The sequence below is a fragment of the Strigops habroptila genome, chromosome W, assembly GCF_004027225.2.
Source record: "Strigops habroptila isolate Jane chromosome W, bStrHab1.2.pri, whole genome shotgun sequence".
NCBI classification, from domain to species: domain Eukaryota; kingdom Metazoa; phylum Chordata; class Aves; order Psittaciformes; family Psittacidae; genus Strigops; species Strigops habroptila.
Genome location: NC_044301.2, coordinates 5,456,597 through 5,476,939, shown reverse-complemented (window position 1 = coordinate 5,476,939; position 20,343 = coordinate 5,456,597). Strand labels below are relative to the sequence as shown.

General features: G+C 41.3%; 1 pseudogene; it reads left to right on the top strand.

Moving 5' to 3' along the window:
* Positions 1–12,182, top strand: part of LOC115619235 — a 44,893-nt pseudogene extending 32,711 nt beyond the window's left edge.
* Positions 12,183–20,343: the final 8,161 nt, after the last annotated feature.

Here is a 20,343-nt window from a genome sequence, read left to right as displayed (position 1 = left end):
GTGATACTCCGTCATTCCAGGTCATTGATGCCAATGTGTGGGCATATGATGATGGCGCACTCCGTGTAAGTTTCCGCCACATGGGTCGTGTACATTCGACTTCATCTGGGTCTACGGATGTGTTCCTGGAATCCGGCCTACGATAGATCATCTCTAGAATGGCTGATTCCCTCAGGGACTGGATGCCTTTCTCTATCGTGGTCCAGTTGGCTGAGCGACTGGTAATATCATCTTTGTAGGGAAACCTTGCCTTCACAGCTGCCAGGAGCCGCCTCCAAAGACTGAGGGCTCGCTTCTCTCTTGCAATCGCTTTGTCACTTCCTCCTTCCCTAGCAAGTGATCCCAGCTGCTTGGCTTCCCTACCTTCTAGTTCGTGACCGTCGGCCCCATTGTCCCAGCACCGGAGCAACCAGGTGACAATGTGCTCCCCTGGAAGACGGGTGAAATCTTTTCGCATATTCCGTAGTTCGGTTGAGGTCCGGGGTCGAGAAGTGACCTCTTCTTCTTCTTCCTCTTCCGCTGACCCACGTAGTAGTAACTCTTGTTCAGGTGCTGTTGCATATAGTAATGGCACTGGGTCTTCATCTTTCTTCGCTTTGTGGGTTGCTCTTTGTGCCTCTCGTCTGCTTTTGCTTACAGGGGCAACAGACATTGTCACAAACTGGCCATTTGGTTTAGCTGCAGTGTCTGTCACTGTGGTTGGAGTGGCTGCAGTGTCTGCCACTAGGATTGGAGTGGTTGCAATGTCTATTGCTGGGGTTGGTGCAGCTGTTGTGCTTGGGAGTTGAGTAACACCAACAGCTGCATTATCTGTTGCTGTCGGGGTTTGAGTAGCTACTGTGCTTGTCACTGGGGTTGGTGTAGCTGCAGTGCTTGGAGTAGCTATATTGTCTGTTGCTGTCGGGGTTTGAGTAGCTGTTGTGCTTGTCACTGGGGTTGATGTAGCTGCTGTACTTGGAGTAGCTGTGTTGACTGTTGTGGTCAGGGTCTGAGTAGCTGCTGTGCTTGTAGTTGGCATAGCTGCGTTGTCTGTTGCTTTGCCATCAGATCCAGAGACATTTTTTTCCCTTTGAAGGTGCTGGATAGTGTTGAGCAGGGCTCTGTAGGCATAGGCCAAGCCCCAGCACATTGCCAAAATTTGTCCCTCTCTGGTATAACCAGGACGACAGCACACCTCTTTTAAGTGTTTTACTAGTTTTTCTGGATGTTGCACTTGTTCAGTGGTGAAGTTCCAAAGCACTGGAGGGGCCCACTGGCCTAGGTACTTGCCCATACTATCCCACACACCCTGCCACTCATAACTGTCCAGCCTCAGGGAAAATCTCCTGGTGGTCCTCCTATATCGTCGTCTAACCCTAGACCAGATTCGAACCTGATACTGCTGAATTTTTGACATTAAACGAAATAGGATGTTCCTACGACGGGATGGCCGTGGGTAAAACACACTCCGTATGTTTGCCAACGTGCTGATCCCCAGCACAATCAGCAGGCAGGTTTCAAGGGTACTCAAAGGCCATCTAAAACCTTCAGAACTCTCAATTGCTGTTGCAAATAGGCTGGTGGGGGAACGGGGGGTGAAAGAGAATGCTTCCTTCGTAAGTTTACCCCCCGAGGAGAAAAAAAAAGATATGCAATTGCTAAAATATTTCATTATATACCTCCCAATGTATAGTGGTGATGGCCACGCTGGAAGCACAAACCAGACCAGTTTCATGATCAATGAGTCTATTGTATTACAAGTCATTACCATGAAGTACAGTGAAACAAGAACCTTAGCCCAGGCCCCCCAGCCGATAAACACTAAAACAGCAAATAGTGGCTGTAAGTAAGGTACAACATGCTGAAACTCTGAGATCAAGCGCAACACGTCTGAGAGCCAAATAATCACCATTGTGACGAGTAGTAACAATGAATGCTTATCACAAATATGATTAAACACACTCTGGTCAGATCTGTCGTTATCTCAACCTTTCGTGCCCCACGTTGGGCGCCAAAAAGAACTGTTGTGGTTTGAGCCCAGCCGGTAACTCAGAACCACACAGCCGCTCGCTCACTCCCCCCCCCTCCCTTCTTCCTCCCCCCGCTCCCGGAGGGATGGGGAGGAGAATGGGAAGAATGTAACTCCCACGGGTTGAGATAAGAGCAGTCCCGCAACTAAGGTATAACACAAAGCCACTACTGCTACCACCAATGATAATAACGATTAGTGAAATAACAAGGGGAGAGGATACAATTGCTCACCACCCGCCGACCGACACCCAGCCCGACCCGAGCAGTGATCTGGGCCTTCCGGGTAACTCCCCCCGGTTTATATACTGGGCATGACGTGCTGTGGTATGGAATACCCCTTTGGCCAGTTTGGGTCAGGTGTCCTGTCTCTGCTTCCGCCCGGCTTCCCCTCCTCCCTGGCAAAGCATGAGACTGAGTAAGTCCTTGGTTGGAATAAACATTACTTAGCAACTACTAAAAACATCGGTGTTATCAGCGTTGTTCCCAGGCTGAAAGTTAAAAAACACAGCACTGCACCAGCTACTAAGCAGAAGAAAAATGACTGCTATAGCTGAACCCAGGACACCATTAGAAAAAGCTGTATTAATAAAAGGGAATCCAAGGGACAGGTGGCTCTATAGTTAAACTCTACTCTGCTCTCATGAGACCTCACTTGGAGTACTGCGTACAGTTCTGGTGTCCTCAACATAAGAAGGACATGGAGCTGTTGGAGCAAGTCCAGAGGAGGGCCATGAGGATGATAAGAGGGCTGGAGCACCTCCCGTATGAAGACAGGCTGAGAGAGTTGGGGCTGTTCAGCCTGGAGAAGAGAAGGCTGCATGGAGACCTCATAGCAGCCTTCCAGTATCTGAAGGGGGCCTATAAGGATGCTGGGGAGGGACTCTTCATCAGGGACTGTAGTGGTAGGACAAGGGGTAACGGGTTCAAACGTAAACAGGGGAAGTTTAGATTAGATCTAAGGAAGAAGTTCTTTACAGTGAGGGTGGTGAGGCACTGGAATGTGTTGCTCAAGAAAATTGTGAATGCTCCATCCCTGGTGGTGTTCAAGGTCAGGTTGGACAGAGCCTTGGGTAACATGGTTTAGTGCGAAGTGTCCCTGCCCATGGCAGGGGGGTTGGAACTAGGTGATCTTAAGGTCCTTTCCAACCCTAACTACTATGATTCTCTGATTATGAAGACATGTATAGAATGGCGCAGTCTGCAAAATGTGGTTTATTTTGTACTAATAGTGTGCTTATACCCTGCTGTATTTTTAGCTGAATATGTCACTTGTTGGGAGTGTATGAGAGTAGGACACTTAAAATATTTTTTGTTTAGTTTTCATTCAGTCTGTTGGAAACAACCAAGTATTTAAAACAAAGCTCAGAAATATCCCCAAATACTTGTGAGCTGATGCAAATAATGGTATTTGTAGCCTAAATTTATTCCTTTGATTAGTGGACATTTGTGCAGTTGTGCATAGTGATGATGAATTTTTATTTCATATAATGAATGACTCTGGAAGAATAGGTAATCAAGTTGTCATCTCTTAGTAGTTTCATTTAGAATTATTTCTTGATTTTTTTTCTTTATCTGTATAAAACAACCTATAATTCATTTTTGCTTTACACATTTTTCAGTTACTGATGTGGGATTGAGACTCTACAGTTAGTGCATTCATATATGAGTGGTGAATATGAGAGAGCAAGCTACAGGCTTGCCTTGTAGATTCCAACTTGCTAAAGCATAATATGTTTATGATTTGTAGCATATCAGAATAGTAACATGGTGCCTATTGTGTTTGTTCAACTGAGTGCCTTCTGTCTTCTGGGTTTGTAATAAAAGTTGAAAGACATTAGGCGGTAGAACCACAAAATTTCCATCATTATATTGATTAAATCAGATTATTAACTCAAAGTGGAGCATGGACTGTAGCAATAGGACAAGGGGCAATGGGTTCAAACTAAAACAGGGGAAGTTCAGGTTAGATATAAGGAAGAAGTTCTTTACAGTGAGGGTGGTGAGGCACTGGAACAGGTTGCACAGAGAGGTGGTGAATGCTCCATCCCTGGCAGTGTTCAAGGCCAGGTTGGACAAAGCCTTGGGCGACATGGTCTTGTGTGTGGTGTCCCTGCCCATGGCAGGGGGGATGGAACTAGATGATCTTAAGGTCCTTTCCAACCCTAACTATTCTATGATTCCGTGTGTTTTTGAGGCTTTGTAAATATTGGTCTTTTGGCTCTGTTTGATTGTAGGCTCTAAAAATGGAGGATACCTGCCACAGCAGAACTGATGCTAGGAGATATGCTGTCAAGCTGTGTTTAGCACCTTCCAGAACTGCATAACTGAAATACACCGGCAGCTTTGTATTGCCTTCCTGGCTCCTTTGACTCCTGAGGCTTTATGATGAAGTTGGCAAGTGGAGTAGTGTTAGTTTGCATCAGTTGTTGAATTTGTACAGTGAACTTGAGCAAAAGCAAATGTAGTTTTTCAGAACTCTTCAGGGAGTTATCCTTGTGTACAATAACACTATCTGATATTTTACTGAAATGCTATCTAAGATTTATGAGACATGCATCTTTGACACTAGAAGAAATTCTAGGAGTCACAAAGATATGTGAAACTCTCCTTCCTATTCTCTCTCTTCCTATTTTAGTGCAACTGCCTTGAGAATACAATGCAGCAATTGTGCACTAAGGTATCATATCATGTTACAACAGTTGAAACTCAGAGTGAAAAATTATTTGCTTAATTCAGACTTGAAAGGAAGTTTAAGACGGGTAATATTTAATAACTAAAAGAGATTAAATGAGGATTCTATCCATGTTGAAACCAAGGCTTTAAAAATACTTAAATATTTCCGTAACCAGTTAATACAGTAGTTTGTTCTACTCTTTGTGGATGAAACAACACTTGGTTGTGAGTTTAAATGCAAGTTTGACTGAAGTGGTCAATGTGAACTGAAACAAGAAGCCTTTACTTTCCCTCCCTCAACTGAGGCATGATGCATTTTATTCACAAAACATTATGCATGACTTGGGGGGGGGGGGGGATGTGTTGCTTGGTTTTAGTAGTGCAAGGGCCTTAATAGAACTGGGCTAACATCACTGCTCTTGCAAAAAGTGACCTGTTCTATGTTCTAGCCAAAACTCAGCACTTCCAGCAGCATGGGATCTCCCATAGCACTGGGAAATGAGTGTCTGAAATCTGAGCAGCATAAATCCCGTGGTGGAATGACTGTAGGTACTCAAGTTTGAGCTCAGCTGTGCTGGCAGAGATTGGATATGTGGCTCTTCCTAAAAATTGCTTGGAATGTCTTTTCTGGTTTAGGCCAAAGAGGCATAAATGTTACGTAAAGTTGGGTTTATATACAAACTATTTTTTTTTTTTACCATGTTAATTTATCTAAAAAAACCCCAAACCTCAAAATCAAATGCTTCAAGTACACAGTTATTCTAGATGAGAATTGATGGAATGTAATTATTTTGTGAAAAGAGAAATTTTCTGATCCCGTGGGGAAAAATGCACATAGCATTAAATTGAAGTATACAAGTAAGTGTTAGTAGGATTGGGGTCCCAGGAAGGAGTTCCTTTCCAAAAGAAAGTCTTTTGGAAGTAACACTTCTCAAGTATGTAGTGCATGAGATTTAAGTTGGACAACGGAAAGTTGCTTTTAAAATGTAGTTTCATGTTATCCCTGGCTTTGAACATGGACTGTTGTCAATAAGGGCAATCCCATCCTGTCCTATCTAAATGTAGTTTTGTGGAGTTTGTTAGTTTGGAGGGGCTAAAAGAATTCTGGGTCGGTCTGCTGTGTGCTGGAGCATCTGCTAGTATATCAGCTGAGAAAAAACATGCTATTTTCCCTTTAATTGCCCACAAACTCGAAACTTTTCTTTCACACTTATGTTCTTTCTTAGACCTCTTCATAGGAATTCAGCAAATCAGAGTATGTTATGTTAAAAGCTGTTTAAAAACTTTAGGTTTCTATTATATTCTGCTGTCTTGGCCAGCAAGTATGGCTAGAAATCTTTGGCTTTAAGACTTATATATTACTAGTGCTTAATTTCAATATGATTTATGAGGAGCTGAGAAATTGCTTCATGTTGAGGAAGTTTTAGGCTCTCCTATTCACTCATTTCCATTATATCTCTAGAAGAAAGTAGCAGTCTTAAATTCTCAAATCTTTGTGCCATTGAATTCCTTTTTAGATTAAATTTTGAATTATATATAGTAGTTCATCATCTGTTTTCTTAGGAGTCCATTTTCTTACAAATCCAGTATTTACATACAAGACTGATTTGTTTTGGGAACTTGCAAAGGAAGATTCCTGAGGAACATTGTGACCTTTGCTGAGTAGCTGCAGATTGTGCTTTAAAAATTTTACAAAACAACCTTTTTTTTTTTGGTTGTTTGTGGGGTTTTGGGGTTTTTGTGGGGTTTTTTGTGGGGTTTTTTTAGGGGGTGGGATTTTTTTTTTGTTTTGGTGGGAGGGGTCTTTGCTGGTTTGTTGTTTTGGGGGGTGATGGTGGTTTTGGGCTTGGGATTTTTGTTTTCTCTCCCACCCCCCCAAGTAAAATGTTTAAACAACTTAGTACCATGCTGCTTTTGTTGAAGCAGTAAAGCAATAGTAGATCAGCAGGTGGTTCCTCCAGTGCAGTGTGGAGCTCTGTTAAGGGCACTTCTTTGAGTCTTTACCTTATTTCTCCAACTTAACTCAAAATGTAAGATGATTTTAACCAAAAGTTCTGTTTCTGGAAACTTGAATTTAATTGTCTTGTTTTAGATGAATGTGTCATTTAACTTGTACTGTGGTTTATGGCTATTCATCTGGGATAGGTAGGGAACATGTATTTGTCATCATTAACGGAAATCTTAATTACTTGCATCTTTATAGATTCTTCATAGTCAGCAATTCTATAAAGGTGACAAAAGAAGATGTCTTTTCCTTCAAAGAAAAAGTTGGTGTTTGTAATTATATTTTGGAACATCACTGTATGCTTTTATAGAAAATTAGATAATGTCAGAATTTAGATTCATATTTTTCTAAAAAGTCTGGAGTTTGTTATTGTTACAGACTATAAAATGGGGTCTACTGATTAGATTATATAAACTCAAAGAGTTTCTGATTCTTTTAATAGGGCAGGTGGCCTCTAAAATTACCTACTGATTTGTTTACAAGAAGTCTGTCTCATTCAGCTGTATACGTAGAACTAGGGGAAATAAGAGCAAGCAAAAATGGAAAATTGTTAGATGGTGAAGTCTGGTATAGAACAAAAGCACTTGTTTTTAAACTCCATTTTGTTTTAAAATATGAATTGTCCCATCAAATTACTCAGGTTTTGAAGATCTGTAGTGTTGAAATTGCAGTCCAAGTTGCAAGAATAGCATGTGGGGTTATATTTCCTAGAGTTGCTAGTATTTATGTATTTGAATTTATTATGTACAGAAATAGTAATTCAACAAAAATATAGAGACATGCTGGAACAACAGGAGGGCCATCTGACTAAGGTAGTGTTTACAGTAAAGGAATGGGATTTGTGCATGGAGCCATGTTTTGTACAATGGAAAGATTAGTGGCTGTTGGATAATTACTATTATATTTGAGTCCAGAATGAAAGCTGAGTTGGTGTTATTATGGAAATAGTGATGTAGAATGTTTTCTTTGATACTGTATGAAGGCATTAGTGAGAATTGCACCACAACAAAATTAACTGTAAAAAGGTCTTTATATATCTTTATATATCTTTATATACCTTTTGCTGGTTGATAGTCAAGGATCACCTGCTACGTGCTCAGGAGTGTTGCGTCCCGACTAGAAGGAAGTGCGGCAGGAGGGCCAGGAGACCTCCATGGATGGACAAGGAGATGCTGAGGAAACTTAGAGGGAAAAAAGAAGCTTATTGAAGGTGGAAGCGAGGACAGGCGGCCTGGGAAGAATATAGGCACATTGTCTGGGAAGCTAGGGACCAGGTTAGGAAAGCTAAGGCCCAGTCAGAATTAAATCTGGCAAGGGATGTGAAAGATAACAGGAAAGGATTCTATAGGTACATAGCAAATAAAAGACAGACTAGGGACAACGTGGGCCCTCTCCGGAAGCTATCGGGAGAACTGGCTACCCTGGATTTGGAGAAGGCTGAGGTTCTTAATGACTTCTTTGCCTCAGTCTTCACTAGCAAATGCTCTGACCACACCACCCAAGTCTTGGAAGGCAGATGCAGGGGCTGTGAGAATGAAGACCTTAGGCCCACTGTAGGAGAGGATCAGGTCTGAGACCATCTTAAGAACCTGAACGTGCACAAGTCCATGGGACCTGATGAAATCCATCCATGGGTCCTGAAGGAGCTGGCGAATGAAGTTGCTAAGCCACTGTCCATCATATTTGAAAAATCCTGGTGGTCAGGCGAAGTTCCCGATGACTGGAAGAAGGGTAATATAACCCCCATTTTCAAGAAGGGGAAGGTGGAAGACCCGGGGAACTACAGACCACTCAGCCTCACCTCTGTGCCTGGCAAAATCTTGGAGCGGATTCTCCTGGAAAGCATGCTAAGGCACATGAAAAACAACGAGGTGGTTGGTGACAGCCAACATGGCTTCACTAAGGGGAAATCCTGCCTGACCAATTTGGTGGCCTTCTATGATGGAGCCATGGAACTGATGGACGGGGCAGAGCAGTTGACGTCATCTACCTGGACTCATGCAAAGCGTTCGACACTGTCCCACACGACATCCTTGTCTCTAAATTGGAGAGACATCAATTTGATGGATGGACCACTTGGTGTATAAAGAACTGGCTGGATGGCCGCACACAAAGAGTTGTGGTCAACGGCTCAATGTCCAGTTGGAAAATAGTAACGAGTGGTGTCCCTCAGGGATCGGTGTTGGGAGCTGTGTTGTTCAACATCTTTGTCGGCAAAATGGACAGTGGGATTGAGTGCGCCCTCAGCAAGTTTGCCGACGACACCAAGCTGTGTGGTTCGGTTGATATGCTGGAGGGAAGGGATGCCATCCAGAGGGACCTTGACACACTCAAGAGGTGGGCTGATGCCAACCTTATGAAGTTTAACCAAGCCAAGTGTAAGGTCCTACACCTGGGTCAGGGCAATCCCAGGCATAGCTACAGGTTGGGCAGAGAAGTGATTCAGAGCAGCCCTGCAGAAAAGGACTTGGGGGTGTTGGTTGATGAGAAACTGAACATGAGCCAGCAGTGTGCGCTTACAGCCCAGAAAGCCAACCATATCCTGGGCTGCATCAAAAGAAGCGTGACCATCAGCTCGAAGGAGGTGATCCTGCCCCTCTCTCTACTCTGCTCTCGTGAGACCTCACTTGGAGTATTGTGTACAGTTCTGTTGTCCTCAACATAAAAAGGACATGGAGCTGTTGGAGCAAGTCCAGAGGAGGGCCACGAGGATGATAAGAGGGCTGGAGCGCCTCCTGTATGAAGACAGGCTGAGAAAGTTGGGGCTGTTCAGCCTGGAGAAGAGAAGGCTGCGTGGAGACCTCATAGCAGCCTTCCAGTATCTGAAGGGGGGGCCTACAAGGATGCTGGGGAGGGACTCTTCCTTAGGGACTGTAGTGGTAGGACAAGGGGTAATGGGTTCAAACTTAAACAGGGGAAGTTTAGACTAGATATAAGGAAGAAGTTCTTTACAGTGAGGGTGGTGAAGCACTGGAATGGGTTGCCCAGGGAGGTTGTGGATGCTCCATCCCTGGCGGTGTTCAAGGCCAGGTTGGACAGAGCCTTGGGCGACATGGTTTAGTGCAAGGTGTCCCTGCCCATGGCAGGGGGGTTGGAACTAGATGATCTTAAGGTCCTTTCCAACCCTTACTATTCTATGATTCTATGATTCTATGATATCAGGATTAATAAGAGGATAGTTTGTATCTTGTGAAAGGAGATATTTTCTCTTCATCCATTCTGAGAATTACTTTTGCAGCACAGAACACCTCTTAATGTTCAATCAGATCAGTGATTAGTGTTTTTCCACAATCGTTTAAATTACTGGATCTTCAATTATTGTGCATGCATCAATATTCAAAGGAAGACAGTTTCTTAGTTGAAAGTAAAATGAATATGGCGCAGAAGTCTTGAAGCTCAGTATACATTCCTGCATAATGTAAACTATCTCTTTGAATGTATCTTAGGCCTATGTTTTTGGGGTGGGAAGAAATATCTTCACTGTATGTATGTGTACAATGCTTTTCTTAATGGCAGCCTCAGGGCAGGGAGGCACTGCCATAAAACTGCCACAGAGCCTTAGAAACATCTGGATTGTTCAAGTATTTTTCATTTCTCTGATAAATGTTTCACTAAAATATTGCTTTGGGCTCTTGAAAATGGTAATTAGCCTTTTGCATCTGGATCAAATTCTGTGGGGAAATGACTCCCTGTTTACATTCTCCTGTATACAGTCACTTAAGTAAATGTGAAGTGTAGGCCTAGTACAAATGATGTTTAAGTTCTTGAGCTTATTCATGCAAACAACTAGCTGTGTAGTCTGGTTTAAAACAATTTTGAGGCTTTGATATTTACATGGCCCCCATTACAGTTCACTTTTTTGTATAGAAAACACAAATTGTAGAGAAAACAGAAATTTTAAGGAAATTCTGCAAGGAAACAATCGTATAGGTAAGAAATACAATCATACTATAAATGGAGGAAGGAAGGAGCACACTTTTGAATCCATAAATATTGCTTTAATTATATGGTCCCTTCTTGATGATGCTTGAGTATATTGGATGCAAAATATGTATATTTATAGCACTTTCTGAAGAATATATCACACCTGTAGGGATTTCTGAAAATGCCTAATAATTTGATCTTTGAGGTATTTTTTTGCTGCAAGTGGTTATTGGTCAGGACACCTTAGCAGTATCTATCTCATCCAACAAAGGAAAGAGCAGAGCCCTGTGTAAGTATAATATTTCAAGACAAAAGCCATAGATGAAGTTGTTATATGGAAACGGTTTGAGGTTTTACCACTGAGCAAGGACTGTATATACTGTGTTCTGAACTGGCTGCTGAGCAAACAAGGAAGGTCAGTTTTGTGAATTAAGCAATGACCTGGTCTAGTGAAAGATATCCTTGCCTATGGCAGGGGGTTGGACTAGGTGATCTTTAAAGATCCCTTCCAACCCAAACCATTCTATATTTCTATGATTGAGTAAATCCATAATAGACATAAATCAAAGTAAAAAAAGTGTAATGTCAGAATATGTGCTGCACAGGCTGCAATAAAGGTGGGCTGTTCTGTGTCAGGGTAGTGGTTCCATCTGACAGCCTGGAAGGAGGCAACACACCAGGGCTGGATGAGTTAGGCTTCTAGTGGAGCTGGTTGCTGTGATCTACAAGTAGCAGCTTCTCCTGCACCTGGTCAGCTGGTGTTGGGGGTATGTGTGCAAGGATTGGGGCGTGGAGCGGGGAGGCCAGAGCTACAGAGCAGCAAGTTATGCTGTCTATGTTTGATACTGTGAAAGGAGATGTTATTGAATGTAATGCAGGCTAACTGTAAGCAATGCAGCCATGTGGCAATGTAGGTAAATCTGGCCAAAATGCTCCTACTTTATTTGTCAGAACTTAATTACTAGTATCGGAAGTTAAGCATTGGAGTCCTTGAAGAAAGAGACCACAGAGGGCACAATTGTAAACATGTAAAAAGAACCATAGTTACTGAACTATCAGTATTTCCACATTCAGCTCCATATTCTGTATTACACATTACATTAAACATGATCATCTCCTACAAATACGGTTTTTATACACAAATCTGATTAAAAGGGCAAAGTCCCAAATGAACTTAATGTGTTTTACTATTTGACCTAGTTTATATGTGAGTTGCATCTCTGTCAGTGCTCTAGATTTAACATTATCTTTGCTGAACAGCTAAACATGTTTAGGGTTAATAATTGAGTTTGATACCATATTATCTTTGACAAGATTTTTGTAAAGATGGTTTAAGTACACTTTCGTGAATTTTCTGAGCATTTTTTTGAATATTTTATTTTTCTCTGTCACAATTTTTTAATTCCTGTGTCAAGAAATACTGCTACAAATCCTAAATTGGATTTTTCTTCTCTTAGATTGGAAAGAGCATGTCACAGAAGATGCAAAGCCAGAATCCATCAGTGACAGGGCTGATCTGGCTCTGCCACCTGAAATGCCAATTATGAAATATGCTAATGAAATATGCTAATATGTGACTTTCCTTAGAGATTCTGCCTAGTTTAGAACTTTTCTGGAGTTGATTATTCATTAAAATTTGGTAGCGTGACTGTGTTGGCAAATAATTTCTGCTGTTTTGTCCTTTCTCTACAGGAGTAACTAATGCAAGTAAAATTCTTAAAGTGTGGTTCTTAATTCCAAGTATACAAATACATGAGTACTGGGTTGGTGTGTCTCAGGGGTTTTTTCATGCACAGTTGCCATGAATATGCATATGAGCATTTCATGGATCTTCTGGCCTGTATAAGTTGAAATCTTAGAATCATAGAATAGTAAGGGCTGGAAAGGACCTTAAGATCATCTAGTTCCCTGCCATGGGCTGGGACACCACACACTAGACCATGTCGCCCAAGGCTTTGTCCAACCTGGCCTTGAACACTGCCAAGGATGGAGCATTCGCCACCTCTCTGTGCAACCTGTTCCAGTGCCTCACCACCCTCCCTGTAAAGAGCTTCTTCCTTAGATCTAATCTAAACTTCCCCTGTTTAAGTTTGAACCCGTTAGCCCTTGTCCTACCACTACAGTCCCTAAGGAAGAGTCCCTCCCCAGCATCCTTATAGGCCCCCTTCAGATACTGGAAGGCTGCTATGAGGTCTCCATGCAGCCTTCTCTTCTCCAGGCTGAACAGCCCCAACTTCCTCAGCCTGTCTTCATACAGGAGGTGCTCCAGCCCTCTTATCATCCTCGTGGCCCTCCTCTGGACTTGCTCCAACAGCTCCGTGTCCTTTTTATGTTGAGGACACCAGAACTGTACACAATACTCCAAGTGAGGTCTCACGAGAGCAGAGTAGAGGGGCAGGATCACCTCCTTCAACCTGCTGGTCACACTTCTTTTGATGCAGCCCAGGATATGGTTGGCTTTCTGGGCTGCAAGCGCACACTGCCGGCTCATGTTAAGTTTCTCTTATAAGAACTGAAGTCTTATAAGACTGACTGAAGTTTTTGACCTGTGTATCAAAGGTTTTTTAAATGTTTCTGTATTTAACAGGCAAATTAAGTAGTGCAGAAATAGAACTAGAGATGAATCCACACAGTATCAATTCCCTGAGCAGTTCAGGATTTATTTTTATGTGCTATTTGCTGTATTTATTAATGAGCAAATATTTTTCTGTAGACACTTTATGATTTTTTTCAGTGTAAATGGCTCAGATACCACATAACGCCTGTTTTAATAAATTTTCCCAGCTAACCTCTTATTCCTTTGAATTTTCTCAAGTGCCCCCAAGATTCTTTCAAGCTCCTGTTTCAATGACAGGCCTTTCAGACTGGCTGTTGGTGTTTTTTTCTGGTTTGTAGTCTGCAGTGTCTCTCTCCTTTCTGTAGTCTTTAAAGCTTCACCTTTGACCTGCATTTTGCCATTTATAAGTAGTTGAAATAAAGATACAATGGAGGCAGCCACCATGTCAGTACTTGAATGAGACCGAAAACATGACATGACTTAATTGATCTGTTGTCCTTCAGGAAATACCTTAAAGTAAGTGATACATCTTTAATCTTTTCAGTGCACTGCTTGTGTATTTTCTGTGGAGGTCTCACAGCAAAAAGGCAGGAGAGAATACTCAGCTTATACTTGTAGGATTAATTCATTTATCACAAATAAATGATCTTATGTGTCACCCAACAGAAGAAATGTAGGAGTAAATCACATGGTAAGGCTGTAGAAGAATAATCTTGACAGTAGTAGTTTAAAGTGTGAAGGATCTAATGAAATGTTTCAGCACAGCATGATGATTTTGTGGGAAAGGGTTTATAACATGTCTGGAGCTTCCCTTCCTTTTCCTTTCCCTTTTCTTTCCTTTCTCCTTCACTGTTTCCATCATCTGACTGACCTGACCAGTCATCAGCTGATTCTAATAGTCATTTTTAACTGAAGTTGTTTAAAAAGTAAATGCCTCTGACTTCTTGTGAGAAGAAATTATTCAGAGGTGCCAGGGGTGATTGAGTCATGTGGAGCTCACTGTAACACTTCATAGGTACATTTAATGTAATATAACACACTTTCCTTCCTTGTATGGCTGTGTGGGGGTTTGTGTGTGTGTGTTTAGGGATTTTTCAATATGTTTTCTATACATATGCCTGTCAACATACATCAGTTAACATTGAGGTGAGGAGGTTGCAGTAGAGGCAATACAGTCTCTACCAGTACAGCAAGAGAAGTTGCTGGTCTCTGAGCCTGCCACTTAGTGCCAAGAATGATGGTTGAAAGGAGATTAACACTTACTATGCACCTAGTTTCTCTTGCCAAATCTCGAGTTACTTGTGAAAGTAGAAGGAGGTGCCTACCCAGTCTGAGGATAGAGGAAGGAGTTTGTACGGAGGTGAGATAACTGATGAGTCTTTAAAACCATTTGTTTTTTGATCTTCAGTCATGTTTGCTATTTTCTGCTTCTGAGCTCTCAAACAGTGGAATGAGTCTGTAAACTGTTTGGAATTGATGCAGTTAGAGCCAGTGCTAAAAAAGGAAACCAAAAAACCTCAAACCAACAAACCTTGTTGATGGCTGCTTCGGGATGGGAGAGTGTACAGACAGTTACTATTGTTCATTATATCTGAAATGTTTGAAACCATGACAGGCTGCCAAAATACATGATCATCTCAAGTGTAAAGGAGAATGATTCACTGCTGTTGGATTTCAGTATAACCAGAATTGATTAATTTTTGTTAACCTGAGTTACTAAGTGATTACTAAGCTAATCTAAGTCACTGTAACTAATAAAATATAAGGAATGGATATAGAAACTTATGTTAACAAAAATGAAAATTCTTGATGAGGTATTTTGATACCATAGAAGTGAAATACTCTATTATGTAACATTTTCTTAAATGCTAGGAAAAGAAACAGCCATCTAAATTACGCTAATAAGAACAAATCCACGCTACTGTTTGACTTACAGAACTTCAGCCCTGTGTACTACTTGGGGACTTGCAGCAGCATTTCTAGTGAGCTTACAGAGAGGCATTTCAGCAAGGAGCAAGAATACTTAGTAACTTACTGTCTTTGGAGCTCACAACTCGAGGTATTTCTAAAACAGCCAGCTCACGGCAGGGCTGTACGAGTCATTCTGCCTCTGGACCCAAGGTACAAGGCTGTGCAGGCTTCTACACAGATGTCTCTGCTCCTGCAGCTGGGCTGATGGTTTAAAGCAAGTGTTGTGGTTTAAGCCCAGCCGGTAACTCAGAACCATGCAGCCGCTTGCTCACTCTCCCCCCCTTCTTCTCCCCACTCCTGGTGGGATGGGGAGGAGAATCAAAAGAATGTAATTCCCGTGGGTTGAGATAAGAACAGTCCAGTAACTAAGGTATAATACAAAACTACTACTACTACCACCAATGATAATAATGATAAGGGAAATAACAAGGGGAGAGAATATAAAACTAAAAGGGGAAAAGGAAAACAATAAACACAAGTGATGCACAATACAGTTGCTCACCACCCACTGATCGATACCCAGCCCGACCTGAGCAGCAATCTGGGCCTTCCAGGTAACTCCCCCCAGTTTATATACTGGGCACGATGTGCTGTTGTATGGAATACCCCTTTGGCTAGTTTGGGTCAGGTGTCCTGTCTCTGCTTCCTCCCAGCTTCCCCTCCTCCCTGGCAGAGCATGAGACTGAAAAGTCTTTGATCGGAGTAAACATTACTTAGCAACAACTAAAAACATCAGTTTGTTATCAGCGTTGTTCTCTGGCTAAAGTCGAAAACACAGCACCAGCTACTAAGGAGAAAAATGACTGCTACAGCTGAACCCAGGACAGCAAGTCACCTTTGTGTATACAGAGCTTTGCCTCTTCGGTATCTGTACAAAGTCTGGTGAGCTGACTTCTCTGCTAACTCTGAGAAGGAAGCAAAATGAAAGCAATAAGATTACAGTGAGTTGTGCAGTGCAGAATGAGTTGATGCTAGAGAAAAAAGTCTATTGCTCTGGATTTGCAAATAATATAAAATGGAACGTTAAATGTGCTTAGAAGGGGCAAAAAAAAAAAAGTGGAGTTCAGAATTGGAATTATTTTACTGTGGTTCTGTTGTGAGGCTCCTTTGATTTGTTTTCTATCCAAGAAATTAAACATTTAAATTCTCTAAACACTTTACTGAAGAATTTATCCCTTTCAGGAATGAATCAAATTTACTTCTAATTCTGCATTTCAGTAAGAGATAAAATTATTTTAAAATGGGCCTATGGCTTTATTTTACAAAGGAGTATTTGTCTTTTGCTCTAGTCACTGCCCAACACAGTAAAAAGAAAAAAAAAAATAAAAAATCCGGTTTCTTTTTTGCCTTGTAATGAATACATAACTTAGTAGCTCAGAACATGCTGAATAGCTGTATGATCTTTCAGCAGGGCTTCTTCATCTTGAAGCTCAGGAAAACAAAAGGACTTACTGTATATTCTCAATCTCTCAGACAGAGGGGGGGGGGGAAAAAATATCAAAACCTGGAACCTGTATGGAAAACATCCTGCCTGTCTTTCCTTCCCTTAAAACAGAAGACTGGGAGTCAGAGCCCTCCATTACTCTCATCAGTAACTGGGCCTGGGCAGACTTGTAGATGAGTAGATCAGTCTGTTGCGGGTAGAGCTTGCTCAACTACTTGTAATTACTAATGGGAGTCAGTCAGGTTTCCCATCCTCTTTTGTATCTAGCCTGCTAGCAGAGTCATGTTTCCATTATTTGAAATTATTTTTGCAATGAGCAAAATCAGTGCATTGTCTGATGGTAGTTTGGGTAACACAGCCATATTGAAGGCGGCTTTTAAGTAACATTTGGGAACAAAACTGGCTTTTACATGTAACTAACAGAGTCAGGACAAATAGACCTCTAGCAGATGGACTAGGCCATATAAACATTGGCAGAATACTTGAAGTCTTTTGAAGAGAAAGATTCTCATTGAACTTTTGGTGGTGGGGAAGGTTTCAAGACTGATATACCCAGATGTTTGCCATTGCCTTAGGCTAAGCAGCCACATATAGCTCCAATTCTGTAATGGATGTTTACACATTAGGCAGAAACACTACTTCATTTTAAAAAAAAAAAAAAAAAAAAAAAAATCAGAACACTTGGGCTTACCTTTTGTGTTTTAATGGGTACAGTTGTTTTGAAGGCAACTATCAAATTAGTTTTGCGATAGTTTTGTTACGACTGTTCCCTAAACTGTTTCCCGTGTTGTTTTCCTTCGGGTGTCTGAACGCTTAAATCAGCCAGGAGTAGCCATAGGCTTGGCTTGGACTCTCTTAGGGGGAGAGATCATGTTTGTAAAAGCCAGTCGCATGGATGGAGAAGGTCAGCTCACTTTGACTGGTCAGCTTGGAGATGTGATGAAGGAGTCGATGCATCTTGCAATCAGCTGGCTGCACAGCAACACCAAGATATGGTAGGTTGGGAAAAAAAATTACAGTGCATTGTGGAGATGGTGTGCATCCATCAGCTAGATAGATGAGTCTGTAGTTTTCCTCTAAATTTTAAGACACAGTTTCTGTCAATTTTCATAGTCTAAACTTTCATATCTTGAGAATTAGTTGGGTTTGTGTGGCAGCTGTTGAGCTGCAGTGCAGCAGGACTTCAGCCAAGACGCTCAACTCTTTTGAACCTCCCAAGAGTTCTGGAACTGGGCTTTCTAGTTGGATCATATGATGAATAGTCAATTGTCCAGTACCTGTCACTACTTAATAGAAGTTCAGATAGGTTAAAAAAACTAAATGGAATTAATGTATGAAATGCTGCTGGCATTAACTGCATATACGTTTCTCTCTCTAGTTTACACTGTTATGTCCTACAGGTTAAGTAAGGTGAAAAGGTGTAAATGGGAGATTTATTTTATAATAGCGGTTAATGCTGGGTTTCTGCAGTGCTGGTTTTGTGGGATGTTCTCTGAAAATTGACATTTAGGGTTGGGAACATAAAACCCCCTAAAAATTCTATGTAGGAATTGCTTGGTTTCTACATTACTCCCTACTCAGAATTTCACATGTGCAAATGCCGAGCATATTGATTTACTTGTTATGGTTTTGTCTGGGAATCTGGATGTAGAAAGCCCATTGGGTTGTCTTTTTGTTTATTTTTCTAGGGCCTTTTAGTTCTCTGGTGGACTGTTAGAATATTCTTTTAGAATAAAGACCAGGAACAAAATTTTTTCACATTCAAACCATTCTTTTTTTTCTTAAGCTTCTGGAAGTTTTGATCTCCTTGACAACACCGACATCCATCTGCACTTCCCAGCTGGAGCTGTCACAAAAGATGGACCATCTGCTGGCGTTACCATAGTAACCTATCTTGCTTCACTCTTCAGTGGATGGCTGGTGTGTTCAGATGTAGCCATGACAGGAGAAATTACACTAAGAGGCCTTGTTCTTCCCATAAGCATCATTTCAGAAAAGAGCCAAGTTGTATTAATTCTCCCTATTCTGGGTATAAAATCTGGTTATAGCCATTTGCAGCGATCCAGCCTCTTCTGGTACGCTATCAGAGGCTGAGGGAAGCCAGCACGCTGCAGTGCCGCACCGCTTGTGATAGCCTTATGTTGAAACGCTAAAGCTCCCCTTGATGCTGCTTTTGGGGAAAGCACAGTAAAATATCTAGTTAGAAAGGAAACCTGGATATCTTAAAATTCAAGATGGTTCCAGAATACCTATCGCAATTTCTAAATGTGCTCCCTTAAACTGTTACTACAGAACTACCTCCAGTTTCTCTGAAAAGTTGTTTCTTAAAGCTCTTACAGTAACTGCACGTAGGTTATTCTTGGAACCATCTCCATATGTGTATTTTTGAAGTCTTCTTAAATTTTGTTACTTGCATATTGTTCAGCTGAATGGTTCCTATGGAGCTTTTTCAAAGCATGAGAGCAAAGGCAAGTTTTCAAACCAATACAGTTCAGTATCACATGGAGCCTGGCATAAGTGATTAAGCAGATATGGGAGTGAGTTACCTCTCATACCAAATGATGGAAAAAGGAAGTGTGGAGTTAGTTAGGAAAAAAACAGAGATAACATGGAAAGGTAGAAGGATCTCTGAAACAGCATTCTGGTGGCAGTCAGACTGACAAGATTGCCTGCTGGTCAAGGCTCTAGTGAAAAATAAGCACTGCATTGATACTGCTCTGGTGCAGTTTATTTAGCTTAGCAGATAAATTGCCTTTACTGTAGCAGTGACCAAGTTTTGCCTACTCTTTACAGTGGGTGCAAAAATCAGGTATCTAAATACTAGACCGGGTTTACCTTCCTTCTGAATGTTATCTAGAATCTTGTGGAATTGCATCCCTGAGACTACTTTCCCCCAAACCTGGTACTGCCTTTATCTTGAAAACAGTTCTAATGTAGGTGCAGGATTTCAGCATGCCCTGTGAAAAAACTGAGTTAGGGCTATCTTTCTTAAGAAAAGAAATCCTGAAAAGTAATGGCTCTTCCACTATTGATGCTCTTGTACCTGCATTCCCAGATTAATTTTTAATATTTAATTTTTTTCTTATTAACTGTTACAGAAAGGATACAGGACATTAACATATTTCCCTCATTAAACATATAATGAGCTAAAACTACAGCTGCATTTTTATTTGCTTTCCTAAATGACTGGGAGAAGGAGAACCTTTCATTAAAATTTAACTCCTGATGTGATTTGTTACAATGATTACCTCATTAGATCGGTGTCATGGATGTTTTTATATATGTATTTCTTCTCCATATTAGGTGGGGGGAATTAAAGACAAAGTCCTGGCAGCACACCGAGCTGGACTGAAGAAAATTATCATTCCTCAGAGAAATGAAAAACATCTTGAAGAAATTGCAGTGAATGTATGGCAAGATTTGACTTTTGTTACGGCAAGCTGCCTGGATGAAGTTCTTAATGCCACTTTTGATGGAGGTTTTGCAGTTAAGCCCAGAGTTGAGTACTTTAATAATAAACTTTTAAGAGCCAGGCCAAGATTATGTCTGTTTCAAGTTTCACAGAGATCAAGAGCTATCAACGTATCAAGTAGAACTATGAGCTAAATTTGATTGTTTAAATGTGGGTGTAAATGCTCTTCCTGCTCATTAATTCTGAAACAAACTCAAGTGTGCTCATGAAATGTAAACTGTGTCACTGACAAAAGCTATTATAGAAACAGCCTATAGATCAAAAGTAATAATTTGTTTTGCTTTCAT